Below are 15618 nucleotides of genomic sequence, written 5' to 3'. Positions count from 1 at the left end.
GAATGGACTTCGTTTGATTGCTAATACGAATAAATGACTGGTCGTGTGTCGGTTTATGTGCTGCCAAGTAATATGGTTCGCTATCGGTAAGCGTGGACTGAACATCCTCCAGTTAGCCTCCTGAATTCTTGGGTAGTGCATGAACGTCGCGAACGCGAATTTAGAGTAGAGTCACCGTTATTTTAACACTCACGGGAGTGTTCGGGCGCGATTAAAAGTCCTACCGGGGACTTCGTTTTATAGAACGCCGATTATTTGATCACGCCGGTCACGCGAATTTCAGAGTAGAGACCCCGTCAGCCCGTGGGTCTCCAACTGCAGCAACCTCCACGCGGTGGGACCTGGGTCGGAAGTACTTGTGTTTCATCGATATCTTATGGTGTGCAAGTATTGCCGAGCGAATGGCTGCAATCTTTAAGACTTCTCCAAAATTTCTCCTATGTAATTCCAAATTAAACATCGAAGGACGTACATTTTACATTCTTTCCTATACTTTCGGTATATTCATTAGTAAATTCACAGTCATTTCTATTCTTTAAAATTGTTAGCTCCATAATAATTGAAATAATTATTCGAGATTAATTATCATAGTTTCTCTCGGGTGGGACCCATGGGAGGGGCTCATGGGCGTGGGCTTCTGTGCGGGTCTCCTTCTTTCAGTACCAAAAAATTCAGCTGGATTTTCGTACTCTGGTTTTGGTCGAGTGTAGCGACATTCTACGTTCATTTTGAGTGGTCATTCGGACACTCACGTGAATGTCCGAGCGCGATTAAAAGTCCTACCGGGGACTTCGTTTTATTTGTTCGGCGATTATCTGTTCGCCGGTCCCGCGAATCTTAGAGAGTAGAGTCCCCGTTAGCTCGTGGGTCCCCAGATGCAGCTACCTCCACGTGGTGGGACCTGGGTCGGTAGTACTTGCGATATTTCGAAATCTATCTCTAAATTATATTTAACATCTGCAACTAAATTATGTATATAATTATAAGATGCAAGTACTACCGGGCGAATGGCTGCTTATTTCTGTATTTTTCCAAAATCTCTTTTCTGTCCAAGTCCAATTAGATGTTAAATTAATTACATTTTAAACTTTCAGTTATATTTCCATAATTAAATAAATTGAATATATCAAAATACTAAATTAGTTTTCTAAGATGACGCACAGAAATCTTTTCTGTCGTCTTTATGTTCGTTATCATTCCTATTTATTCTTATTTACTTTTATAATTATATAGTTTTATTAGTTATGTTAGTTATATACTTTTATTAATTTTATACTTTTATTAATTATTCTAATTATTTACTTTTATTTATTATATTTAATATTTTTGTAAACTTTTAATTGTCGTTTTTCTCGGGTGAAACTCTTGGGAGAAGCTTCCGGTGTGGACCTTTGGGCGGTTTACTCTTTCAGTATCTGTGCAGTGCTATTTATTTCTTCTTCTTTCTTTACCTTCTCTCTTTTTTCTTTTTCTTCTCCTCCTCTTCTTTAACTGTTGTCAAGGTTTCATATAATACCGGGAAAATTTCACTATAATCAACAGTTCAATAATACCGTTGCATAATTCACTGTTTCTTCAATAACGGAGAAATATTTAACTTTAAAATTAAATTGTTAAGTGGGGATAATTTTCTTTGTGAGTCGAAAACAAGATCGTACCTCTGACCGACTTTGACAGTTAGTAATTTAGTTGTGCTTTGGAATTCGAGGAGAATACATAGAAATTTTCGCGGGTGTCATTTGTGCAAATATTAACGAACAGTTCATTCAAATATACAACAGTTTATTTGATTTTAGACTTAAATGCGAAGTGGGGATACTCGGTTTCGAGAGACGACAACAAAGTCGGGTACTTCGCCGACCTTTATAGTTCCTTGTTCAGTTGTGCGTTGGACTTCGACCAGTGAACTTAGAAATTTTCGCTGATGCTATTCGTGCAAGTATTAACGAACAGCCAATTAAAGTATATAACACCTTATTTGATTTTAGACTTAAATGCGAAGTGGGGATGCTCGGCTTCGGGGGACGACAACAACGTCAGGTCTTTGACCAATATTCATTATTCCTGGTTCAGTTGTGCTTTGGACTTCGACGAGTGAACTTAGAAATTTTCTCGTCTTCTGGGGACTTTGAAAATCAATCTTCACGAGTGGACTTAGAAATTTTCGCACCTTTGAAGGACTGAAAATCTATCTCCACGAGTGGACTTAGAAATTTTCGCACCTTTGAAGGACTGAAAATCTATCTCCCCTAGTGGACTTAGAAATTTTCGCATCTTTGGGGAACTAAAAATGTATCTTCACGAGTGGACTTAGAAATTTTCGCGTTTTTTCGGGACTTTGAAAATATATCTTCACGACTGGACTTAGAAAATTTCGCATCTTTTGGGGACTTTGAAAATATATCTTCACGACTGGACTTAGAAAATTTCGCATCTTTTGGGGACTGAAAATCTATCTCCACTAGTGGACTTAGAAATTTTCGCATCTTTGGAGAACTTTAAAAATCTATCTTCACGAGTGGACACAAATTTTCGCATCTTTTGGGGACTTTGAAAATCTATCTCCACTAGTGGACTTAGAAATTTTCGCATCTTTGGAGAACTTTAAAAATCTATCTTCACGAGTGGACTTAGAAATTTTCGCACCTTTGAGGGACTGAAAATCTATCTCCACGAGTGGACTTAGAAAATTTCGCATCTTTTGGGGACTTTGAAAATCTATCTCCACTAGTGGACTTAGAAATTTTCGCATCTTTGGAGAACTTTAAAAATCTATCTTCACGAGTGGACACAAATTTTCGCATCTTTTGGGGACTGAAAATCTATCTTCACGAGTGGACTTAGAAATTTTCGCACCTTTGAAGGACTGAAAATCTATCTCCACGAGTGGACTTAGAAATTTTCGCGTCTTTTCGGGACTTTGAAGATCTATCTCCACGAGTGGACTTAGAAATTTTCGCATCTTTGGAGAACTTTAAAAATCTATCTTCACGAGTGGACTTAGAAATTTTCGCACCTTTGAAGGACTGAAAATCTATCTCCACGAGTGGACTTAGAAATTTTCGCGTCTTTTCGGGACTTTGAAAATCAATCTTTACGACTGGACTTAGAAAATTTCGCGTCTTTTCGGGACTTTGAAAATCAATCTTTACGACTGGACTTAGAAAATTTCGCGTCTTTTCGGGACTTTGAAAATCAATCTTTACGACTGGACTTAGAAATTTTCGCGTCTTTTCGGGACTTTGAAAATCAATCTTCACGACTGGACTTAGAAAATTTCGCATCTTTTGGGGACTTTGAAAATCTATCTCCACTAGTGGACTTAGAAATTTTCGCTTCTTTGAAGAACTTTAAAAATCTATCTTCACGAGTGGACTTAGAAAATTTGGCATCTTTTGGGGACTTTGAAGATCTATCTCCACGAGTGGACTTAGAAATTTTCGCGTCTTTTCGGGACTTTGAAAATCAATCTTTACGACTGGACTTAGAAAATTTCGCGTCTTTTCGGGACTTTGAAAATCAATCTTTACGACTGGACTTAGAAAATTTCGCGTCTTTTCGGGACTTTGAAAATCAATCTTTACGACTGGACTTAGAAATTTTCGCGTCTTTTCGGGACTTTGAAAATCAATCTTCACGACTGGACTTAGAAAATTTCGCATCTTTTGGGGACTTTGAAAATCTATCTCCACTAGTGGACTTAGAAATTTTCGCATCTTTGAAGAACTTTAAAAATCTATCTTCACGAGTGGACTTAGAAAATTTGGCATCTTTTGGGGACTTTGAAGATCTATCTCCACGAGTGGACTTAGAAATTTTCGCATCTTTGGGGAACTAAAAATGTATCTTCACGAGTGGACTTAGAAATTTTCGCGTCTTTTCGGGACTTTGAAGATCTATCTCCACGAGTGGACTTAGAAATTTTCGCATCTTTGGGGAACTAAAAATGTATCTTCAGGAGTGGACTTAGAAATTTTCGCGTCTTTTCGGGACTTTGAAAATCAATCTTCACGACTGGACATAGAAAATTTCGCATCTTTTGGGGACTTTGAAAATCTATCTCCACGAGTGGACTTAGAAATTTTCGCACCTTTGAAGGACTGAAAATCTATCTCCACGAGTGGACTTAGAAATTTTCGGACTTTCGAGGGACTTTGACAATCTATCTCCATCAGTGGACTTAGAAATTTTCGCAGGATGCCATTCGAACGAGTATTAACGAAGATTTAAAGTAAGTATATGTTTCTATCACATATTTCTTGAATGATTTATACAGTTTTCATTATAATAATGATACTAATTATTTCGTTTGTATTTTTGTTCCAGAACCTCATTGCAATCGCGCGCATAGCAATGATGAAATCGAGTCTTAGTTTCGCTAAAATAAATTTATCGCGAAGTAGAAGCAGTGTTTATTCGTTCGCGTATCGCGATTTAAACGATAAGTGTTTTTACATAGACTGCGCGCAATGCAGTCCTTAGAGTCAGTGTTTGTTCGCCAAGTTTTTTACTTTTTTAACAGTCGCACAGACTGTATATATAAAAGATAGTAGTATTTCGCGAAATAAATTCAGTGACCGTTCGTTAATAAATAACTACCGCGAATTAGAGTCAGTGCATCAATGAAGAGGATCTCGACCAACGTCGATGTCGACCTACCTCATTTTCAACCAACTACAAATCATCCACCCTCAATTTCGACCTAAGTCGCGGTCCAGTGTTTTGGAGCCACCGCAGAACTTCTTAAGTAGTAAGTTAATTTTGAAATCCCTCTGATCACTCAATCATGTCGAGGACGAAAGGTCCGAATCGGCACGAGTGATTGGTTGTAATTAATTAGTAGAAGAGCAATGAGTGACCACGAATAAATTTCTTCGGAGATTTACTCGCGAATGGTTCGTTATTTTTCGTTTTATTTATTAGATCAGGATAGAGTCTTCTTGTTTAAACGTGTTAATTATAATTATTTGAAATTTTGAATGTTTAAATGGATTTTTAAATAATTTTCTCTCGCGAAAATAGTAATGTATCGCGATATTCGCCAATTTTAATAATAAATAAGCAAGAAGCGATTCGCGATGGATAGTCTCTGGATTACAAACGAAATTGTATAATTTATTTTCTAGTAATTAGAATAATTGTTTGTAAGAAGGAGCGTCCAATGATTTTTCATTACATTTTTAAATAAAGATTAATCAATTATATTAATAAACGAAAAGTCTCAATAGAGTCATTGCTTTTGAAAGAATAAAGTAGAGTAGAATCGTTGATAAAAGATAAAGAGACTTGTAAAATCGCAACGCGTAGAACATAGAGTAACTTAATCAATTTTTAGCTTAGGATTTTCAGCAATTAATATATTAATTCTCGTTTCTCTACCGATGCTTTCTCGATTTTTCGTTTCAGGATTGGTTTAGAGTTGCTTTAGATTCGTTAGTTTTCTTCGACGTTTTAAAATAAGAGATAGTTCTAGTTTCTTAGCGATAGTTGACGATAGTTCAAATGTTCTATAGTAGTTGTTAGGGTACGAAGCAAAGAAGAGGCTATGTGCCGAAGAGGCCCCCACAATTTGTGGCTCAAGAGGGCAACTATTAGACTATTGAGTTATTTTCGAAGTTTCGACAGAACACTTCGAGAATAACTCTTAGTCATATTTTAATTATACCATGTTGTCACTCAAAATGCTCTTATATAATAATAATATCATTTTCAGAAATTAATAATATTCATTCCGTGTCCCATCTCACAGTGCCACGCGTTTGGGAATAGAATTTTTACGTATTTTATACATTTTTATTATTAAAGTCGAGTAATAAATTTTTCCCATATTTCTTTTCTAAAGTTCAATTAAATCCGTAATTTTATTTTTATAAAATCAAGTTTTATATTAAAGTAATAATTTCGAAACGTATAAAATAGGGCAATTGTGAGGACCACTGAAAGTGCACTGAATAAAAGTGCACATGGGAATGAAACAAGAACATTTAAATACATAGCATATTCTCGTTTCACTTTTACAGGGAGGATACCTAACAGGATTCCAGTATTACCCAGCCTATGGCTGCATATTGTAGATTGAACAATTATTTTAAACAGTTGATTAACTTGTTCATTAACTTCTCTATCTTCTCTCGGGTGGGACCCTTGGGAGGGGCCCTCGGGTGTGGGCCTTAGGCGGGTTTCGTTCTTTCGCCAAAGAAAAATCGAATTCAATTATGATATTCTGATTTTCGTAGACTGAACCGAAATTCGAGACACACATCCATCGTACGGAATTCTATTTTTCTCACGCGTATATACGCAAATTTTTCTTTCTCTTTCCTTTTTTCTGTTTATCCTTTTTTTTCTCATTTTTTTTTTATATCTTTTTCTCATTCTGTTTCATACTTTTCCTGTTTCAGGTTAGATCATCGAGGGAACGATCATCGAGGGACCGATCATCGCGGGACCAATCATCGTGAAATTAAATTTTTACAGGAAACAAAGTTTACAGAAAATATGTTAAATATAAATATCTTTTTGCATTTAATTTTATATATAATTTTTACTTTTATATTTAACTTTTATTAACTTTTTAATTTTTGCATTTATATTTAGTCTTCATTATATTTTTAATTTTTGCTTTCATATAAATCTTTTATTTACTTTTTAATTTTCGCTCTTATATTTAATTTTCAATATCTCTTTAATATTTGCTATAATTTTATCTTTTCTTTTATTCTTCTTCTGTTTCAGATTAGGTGATCGAGGGACCGATCATCGCGGGACCAATCATCGTGAAATTAAATTTTTACAGGAAACAAAGTTTACAGAAAATATGTTAAATATAAATATCTTTTTGCATTTAATTTTATATATAATTTTTACTTTTATATTTAACTTTTATTAACTTTTTAATTTTTGCATTTATATTTAGTTTTCATTATATTTTTAATTTTTGCTTTGATATAAATCTTTTATTTACTTTTTAATTTTCGCTCTTATATTTAATTTTTAATATCTCTTTAATATTTGCTATAATTTTATCTTTTCTTTTATTCTTCTTCTGTTTCAGATTAGGTGATCGAGGGACCGATCATCGCGGGACCAATCATCGTGAAATTAAATTTTTACAGGAAACAAAGTTTACAGAAAATATGTTAAATATAAATATCTTTTTGCATTTAATTTTATATATAATTTTTACTTTTATATTTAACTTTTATTAACTTTTTAATTTTTGCATTTATATTTAGTTTTCACTATATTTTTAATTTTTGCTTTGATATAAATCTTTTATTTACTTTTTAATTTTCGCTCTTATATTTAATTTTCAATATCTCTTTAATATTTGCTATAATTTTATCTTTTCTTTTATTCTTCTTCTGTTTCAGATTAGGTGATCGAGGGACCGATCATCGCTGCAAGTATCACATTGCGAATGGATGCGTTCTTTAAGCTTTTTCCAAAACCTTTTCTATGCAATTCCAATTAAACATCGAACTACGTGCATTTTACATTGTTTCATCCATCTTTTCTATACTCGGAAATAAATACTCAAGGTTCATTATTCTAATTCCTTTCGGGTGGGACCTATGAGTTGGGCTCGTGGGTGTGGGCTTCTGTGCGGGTTTCCCCCTTCCAGAATCGAAATATCGAGCTCGATTTTCGTACCCCCGTTTTGGTCAAGTGTAGCTACACTCTATGTCCATCTTTTCTTTCCCCTTTCATCGTTCTCACGTGCACGTGTTACTTTCCGGATATACCTTCTTCTTTCTCTCCCGACTTCTATCCCCTTCACATGCGCGCATGTCCCGGTTTCTTTTCTTCTCTTTCTCTTCTGCTTCTCCTCCAGTTCATGGACTTCGACATATCGGCGAGGGTGATCCCATAAATCGTCGAAATGTTCGTTTCATAATCGATTGCTAGACGCGAATACGGGAAGGATAGGAAGAACACTCACGCCTTTGTCGGCGGGCAGAGACGTGGTGTTCTCGGGCGCGAATAAAAGTCCTACCGATATGGACTACGTTTGATTGCAAAAACGAATAAATGACCGGTCGTGCTAGTGAGTCGGTTTATGTGCTGCCGAGTAGTGTGGTTTGCTATCCGTAAGAGTGGACTGACCCTCCTCCAGTTAGCCGCCTGATTTCTTGGTTAGTGCATAGAACGCCGCAAACGCGAATTTAAAGTAGAGTCACCGTTCTTCTAACACTCACGGGAGTGTTCGGGCGCGATTAAAAGTCCTACCGATATGGACTACGTTTGATTGCTAAAAACGAATAAATGACCGGTCGTGCTAGTGAGTCGGTTTATGTGCTGCCGAGTAGTGTGGTTTGCTATCGGTAAGAGTGGAATGATCATCCTCCAGTTAGCCGCCTGATTTCTTGGTTAGTGCATAGAACGCCGCGAACGCGAATTTAAAGTAGAGTCACCGTTTTTCTAACACTCACGGGAGTGTTCGGGCGCGATTAAAAGTCCTACCGATATGGACTACGTTTGATTGCTAAAAACGAATAAATGACCGGTCGTGCTAGTGAGTCGGTTTATGTGCTGCCGAGTAGTGTGGTTTGCTATCGGTAAGAGTGGAATGATCATCCTCCAGTTAGCCGCCTGATTTCTTGGTTAGTGCATAGAACGCCGCGAACGCGAATTTAAAGTAGAGTCACCGTTTTTCTAACACTCACGGGAGTGTTCGGGCGCGATTAAAAGTCCTACCGATATGGACTACGTTTGATTGCAAAAAACGAATGAATGACCGGTCGTGCTAGTGAGTCGGCTTATGTGCTGCCGAGTTGTGTGATTTGCTATCCGTAAGAGTGGACTTACCCTCCGCCAGTTAGCCGTCTGATTTCTTGGTTAGTGCATAGAACGCCGCGAACGCGAATTTAAAGTAGAGTCACCGTTCTTCTAACACTCACGGGAGTGTTCGGGCGCGATTAAAAGTCCTACCGATATGGACTACGTTTGATTGTTAAAAACGAATAAATGACCGGTCGTGCTAGTGAGTCGGTTTATGTGCTGCCGAGTAGTGTGGTTTGCTATCGGTAAGAGTGGACTGATCATCCTCCAGTTAGCCGCCTGATTTCTTGGTTAGTGCATAGAACACCGCGAACGCGAATTTAAAGTAGAGTCACCGTTCTTCTAACACTCACGGGAGTGTTCGGGCGCGATTAAAAGTCCTACCGATATGGACTACGTTTGATTGCTAAAAACGAATGAATGACCGGTCGTGCTAGTGAGTCGGCTTATGTGCTGCCGAGTTGTGTGATTTGCTATCCGTAAGAGTGGACTGACCCTCCGCCAGTTAGCCGTCTGATTTCTTGGTTAGTGCATAGAACGCCGCGAACGCGAATTTAAAGTAGAGTCACCGTTCTTCTAACACTCACGGGAGTGTTCGGGCGCGATTAAAAGTCCTACCGATATGGACTACGTTTGATTGCTAAAAACGAATGAATGACCGGTCGTGCTAGTGAGTCGGCTTATGTGCTGCCGAGTTGTGTGATTTGCTATCCGTAAGAGTGGACTGACCCTCCGCCAGTTAGCCGTCTGATTTCTTGGTTAGTGCATAGAACGCCGCGAACGCGAATTTAAAGTAGAGTCACCGTTCTTCTAACACTCACGGGAGTGTTCGGGCGCGATTAAAAGTCCTACCGATATGGACTACGTTTGATTGTTAAAAACGAATAAATGACCGGTCGTGCTAGTGAGTCGGTTTATGTGCTGCCGAGTAGTGTGGTTTGCTATCGGTAAGAGTGGACTGATCATCCTCCAGTTAGTCGCCTGATTTCTTGGTTAGTGCATAGAACACCGCGAACGCGAATTTAAAGTAGAGTCACCGTTCTTCTAACACTCACGGGAGTGTTCGGGCGCGATTAAAAGTCCTACCGATATGGACTACGTTTGATTGCTAAAAACGAATGAATGACCGGTCGTGCTAGTGAGTCGGCTTATGTGCTGCCGAGTTGTGTGATTTGCTATCCGTAAGAGTGGACTGACCCTCCGCCAGTTAGCCGTCTGATTTCTTGGATAGTGCATAGAACGCCGCGAACGCGAATTTAAAGTAGAGTCACCGTTTTTCTAACACTCACGGGAGTGTTCGGGCGCGATTAAAAGTCCTACCGATATGGACTACGTTTGATTGCAAAAAACGAATGAATGACCGGTCGTGCTAGTGAGTCGGCTTATGTGCTGCCGAGTTGTGTGATTTGCTATCCGTAAGAGTGGACTGACCCTCCGCCAGTTAGCCGTCTGATTTCTTGGATAGTGCATAGAACGCCGCGAACGCGAATTTAAAGTAGAGTCACCGTTTTTCTAACACTCACGGGAGTGTTCGGGCGCGATTAAAAGTCCTACCGATATGGACTACGTTTGATTGCTAAAAACGAATCAATGACCGGTCGTGCTAGTGAGTCGGCTTATGTGCTGCCGAGTAGTGTGGTTTGCTATCCGTAAGAGTGGACTGATCCTCCTTCAGTGTAGCCGCCTGATTTCTTGGTTAGTGCATAAAACGCCGCGGACGCGAATTTAGAGTAGAGTCACCGTTATTTTAACACTCACGGGAGTGTTCGTGCGCGATTATAAGTCCTACCGGGGACTTTGGTTTATGGAACGTCGATTATTTGATCACGCCGGTCACGCGAACTTTAGAGTAGAGTCACCGTTAGCCCGTGGGTCCTCAGATGCAGCAACCTCCAAGCGGTGGGACCTGGGTCGGTAGTACTTGCAATATACTGAAATTGTATCTAAATTACATCAATAGTTTATAACTAAATTATATATGGATATTTAAATAATTATATAGCGGAAGTACTACCGGGCGAATGGCTGCATATTTTAGTTAAAACAATTATTTTTAATTTGTGGTTAAATTGTTGATCAAGTACTCTATCTTCTATCGGGTGGGACCCTTGGGATGGGCCCTCGGGTGTGGGCCTTAGGCGGGTATGGTTCTTTCACAAGGGAAAAATCGAACTCAATAATGGTACTCTGATCTTCCTCGAGCGAAATGATTTACGAGATGCAAAATAATCGTTCGGAATTTTATTTTTCTCACATTCACTTACGCAAATACTTCACGTATCTTTTTCTATTTTTCTCTACATCGTTTCTTTTCCTTTCTTCTTTTTCATTTATATACACTTTTTTTTTACTCCTTTTATGTTTCAGGTTAGATCATCGAGGGAACGATCATCGAGGGACCGATCATCGTGAAATTAAATTTTTACAGGAAACAAAGTTTACAGAAAATATGTTAAATATAAATATCTTTTTGCATTTAATTTTATATATAATTTTTACTTTTATATTTAACTTTTATTAACTTTTTAATTTTTGCATTTATATTTAGTTTTCATTATATTTTTAATTTTTGCTTTCATATAAATCTTTTATTTACTTTTTAATTTTCGCTCTTATATTTAATTTTCAATATCTCTTTAATATTTGCTATAATTTTATCTTTTCTTTTATTCTTCTTCTGTTTCAGATTAGGTGATCGAGGGACCGATCATCGCGGGACCAATCATCGTGAAATTAAATTTTTACAGGAAACAAAGTTTACAGAAGATATGTTAAATATAAATATCTTTTTGCATTTAATTTTATATATAATTTTTACTTTTATATTTAACTTTTATTAACTTTTTAATTTTTGCATTTATATTTAGTTTTCATTATATTTTTAATTTTTGCTTTCATATAAATCTTTTATTTACTTTTTAATTTTCGCTCTTATATTTAATTTTCAATATCTCTTTAATATTTGCTATAATTTTATCTTTTCTTTTATTCTTCTTCTGTTTCAGATTAGGTGATCGAGGGACCGATCATCGCGGGACCAATCATCGTGAAATTAAATTTTTACAGGAAACAAAGTTTACAGAAAATATGTTAAATATAAATATCTTTTTGCATTTAATTTTATATATAATTTTTACTTTTATATTTAACTTTTATTAACTTTTTAATTTTTGCATTTATATTTAGTTTTCATTATATTTTTAATTTTTGCTTTGATATAAATCTTTTATTTACTTTTTAATTTTCGCTCTTATATTTAATTTTCAATATCTCTTTAATATTTGCTATAATTTTATCTTTTCTTTTATTCTTCTTCTGTTTCAGATTAGGTGATCGAGGGACCGATCATCGCGGGACCAATCATCGTGAAATTAAATTTTTACAGGAAACAAAGTTTACAGAAAATATGTTAAATATAAATATCTTTTTGCATTTAATTTTATATATAATTTTTACTTTTATATTTAACTTTTATTAACTTTTTAATTTTTGCATTTATATTTAGTTTTCATTATATTTTTAATTTTTGCTTTGATATAAATCTTTTATTTACTTTTTAATTTTCGCTCTTATATTTAATTTTTAATATCTCTTTAATATTTGCTATAATTTTATCTTTTCTTTTATTCTTCTTCTGTTTCAGATTAGGTGATCGAGGGACCGATCATCGCTGCAAGTATCACATTGCGAATGGATGCGTTCTTTAAGATTTTTCCAAAACCTTTTCTATGCAATTCCAATTAAACATCGAACTTCGTGCATTTTACATTGTTTCATCCATCTTTTCTATACTCGGAAATAAATACTCAAGGTTCATTATTCTAATTCCTTTCGGGTGGGACCTATGAGTTGGGCTCGTGGGTGTGGGCTTCTGTGCGGGTTTCCCCCTTCCAGAATCGAAATATCGAGCTCGATTTTCGTACCCCCGTTTTGGTCAAGTGTAGCTACACTCTATGTCCATCTTTTCTTTCCCCTTTCATCGTTCTCACGTGCACGTGTTACTTTCCGGATATACCTTCTTCTTTCTCTCCCGACTTCTATCCCCTTCACATGCGCGCATGTCCCGGTTTCTTTTCTTCTCTTTCTCTTCTGCTTCTCCTCCAGTTCATGGACTTCGACATATCGGCGAGGGTGATCCCATAAATCGTCGAAATGTTCGTTTCATAATCGATTGCTAGACGCGAATACGGGAAGGATAGGAAGAACACTCACGCCTTTGTCGGCGGGCAGAGACGTGGTGTTCTCGGGCGCGAATAAAAGTCCTACCGATATGGACTACGTTTGATTGCAAAAACGAATAAATGACCGGTCGTGCTAGTGAGTCGGTTTATGTGCTGCCGAGTAGTGTGGTTTGCTATCCGTAAGAGTGGACTGACCCTCCTCCAGTTAGCCGCCTGATTTCTTGGTTAGTGCATAGAACGCCGCAAACGCGAATTTAAAGTAGAGTCACCGTTCTTCTAACACTCACGGGAGTGTTCGGGCGCGATTAAAAGTCCTACCGATATGGACTACGTTTGATTGCTAAAAACGAATAAATGACCGGTCGTGCTAGTGAGTCGGTTTATGTGCTGCCGAGTAGTGTGGTTTGCTATCGGTAAGAGTGGAATGATCATCCTCCAGTTAGCCGCCTGATTTCTTGGTTAGTGCATAGAACGCCGCGAACGCGAATTTAAAGTAGAGTCACCGTTTTTCTAACACTCACGGGAGTGTTCGGGCGCGATTAAAAGTCCTACCGATATGGACTACGTTTGATTGCAAAAAACGAATGAATGACCGGTCGTGCTAGTGAGTCGGCTTATGTGCTGCCGAGTTGTGTGATTTGCTATCCGTAAGAGTGGACTTACCCTCCGCCAGTTAGCCGTCTGATTTCTTGGTTAGTGCATAGAACGCCGCGAACGCGAATTTAAAGTAGAGTCACCGTTCTTCTAACACTCACGGGAGTGTTCGGGCGCGATTAAAAGTCCTACCGATATGGACTACGTTTGATTGCTAAAAACGAATAAATGACCGGTCGTGCTAGTGAGTCGGCTTATGTGCTGCCGAGTTGTGTGATTTGCTATCCGTAAGAGTGGACTGACCCTCCGCCAGTTAGCCGTCTGATTTCTTGGTTAGTGCATAGAACGCCGCGAACGCGAATTTAAAGTAGAGTCACCGTTCTTCTAACACTCACGGGAGTGTTCGGGCGCGATTAAAAGTCCTACCAATATGGACTACGTTTGATTGCTAAAAACGAATGAATGACCGGTCGTGCTAGTGAGTCGGCTTATGTGCTGCCGAGTTGTGTGATTTGCTATCCGTAAGAGTGGACTGACCCTCCGCCAGTTAGCCGTCTGATTTCTTGGTTAGTGCATAGAACGCCGCGAACGCGAATTTAAAGTAGAGTCACCGTTCTTCTAACACTCACGGGAGTGTTCGGGCGCGATTAAAAGTCCTACCGATATGGACTACGTTTGATTGTTAAAAACGAATAAATGACCGGTCGTGCTAGTGAGTCGGTTTATGTGCTGCCGAGTAGTGTGGTTTGCTATCGGTAAGAGTGGACTGATCATCCTCCAGTTAGCCGCCTGATTTCACGGTTAGTGCATAGAACACCGCGAACGCGAATTTAAAGTAGAGTCACCGTTCTTCTAACACTCACGGGAGTGTTCGGGCGCGATTAAAAGTCCTACCGATATGGACTACGTTTGATTGCTAAAAACGAATGAATGACCGGTCGTGCTAGTGAGTCGGCTTATGTGCTGCCGAGTTGTGTGATTTGCTATCCGTAAGAGTGGACTGACCCTCCGCCAGTTAGCCGTCTGATTTCTTGGTTAGTGCATAGAACGCCGCGAACGCGAATTTAAAGTAGAGTCACCGTTCTTCTAACACTCACGGGAGTGTTCGGGCGCGATTAAAAGTCCTACCGATATGGACTACGTTTGATTGCTAAAAACGAATGAATGACCGGTCGTGCTAGTGAGTCGGCTTATGTGCTGCCGAGTTGTGTGATTTGCTATCCGTAAGAGTGGACTGACCCTCCGCCAGTTAGCCGTCTGATTTCTTGGTTAGTGCATAGAACGCCGCGAACGCGAATTTAAAGTAGAGTCACCGTTCTTCTAACACTCACGGGAGTGTTCGGGCGCGATTAAAAGTCCTACCGATATGGACTACGTTTGATTGTTAAAAACGAATAAATGACCGGTCGTGCTAGTGAGTCGGTTTATGTGCTGCCGAGTAGTGTGGTTTGCTATCCGTAAGAGTGGACTGATCCTCCTTCAGTGTAGCCGCCTGATTTCTTGGTTAGTGCATAAAACGCCGCGGACGCGAATTTAGAGTAGAGTCACCGTTATTTTAACACTCACGGGAGTGTTCGTGCGCGATTATAAGTCCTACCGGGGACTTCGGTTTATGGAACGTCGATTATTTGATCACGCCGGTCACGCGAACTTTAGAGTAGAGTCACCGTTAGCCCGTGGGTCCTCAGATGTAGCAACCTCCAAGCGGTGGGACCTGGGTCGGTAGTACTTGCAATATACTGAAATTGTATCTAAATTACATCAATAGTTTATAACTAAATTATATATGGATATTTATATAATTATATAGCGGAAGTACTACCGGGCGAATGGCTGCATATTTTAGTTAAAACAATTATTTTTAATTTGTGGTTAAATTGTTGATCAAGTACTCTATCTTCTATCGGGTGGGACCCTTGGGATGGGCCCTCGGGTGTGGGCCTTAGGCGGGTATGGTTCTTTCACTAGGGAAAAATCGAACTCAATAATGGTACTCTGATCTTCCTCGAGCGAAATGATTTTCGAGATGCAAAATAATCGTTCGGAATTTTATTTTTCTCAC

Source organism: Vespula vulgaris, chromosome 19, assembly GCF_905475345.1.
Source record: "Vespula vulgaris chromosome 19, iyVesVulg1.1, whole genome shotgun sequence".
Taxonomy (NCBI): domain Eukaryota; kingdom Metazoa; phylum Arthropoda; class Insecta; order Hymenoptera; family Vespidae; genus Vespula; species Vespula vulgaris.
This window is presented reverse-complemented; position numbering follows the sequence as displayed.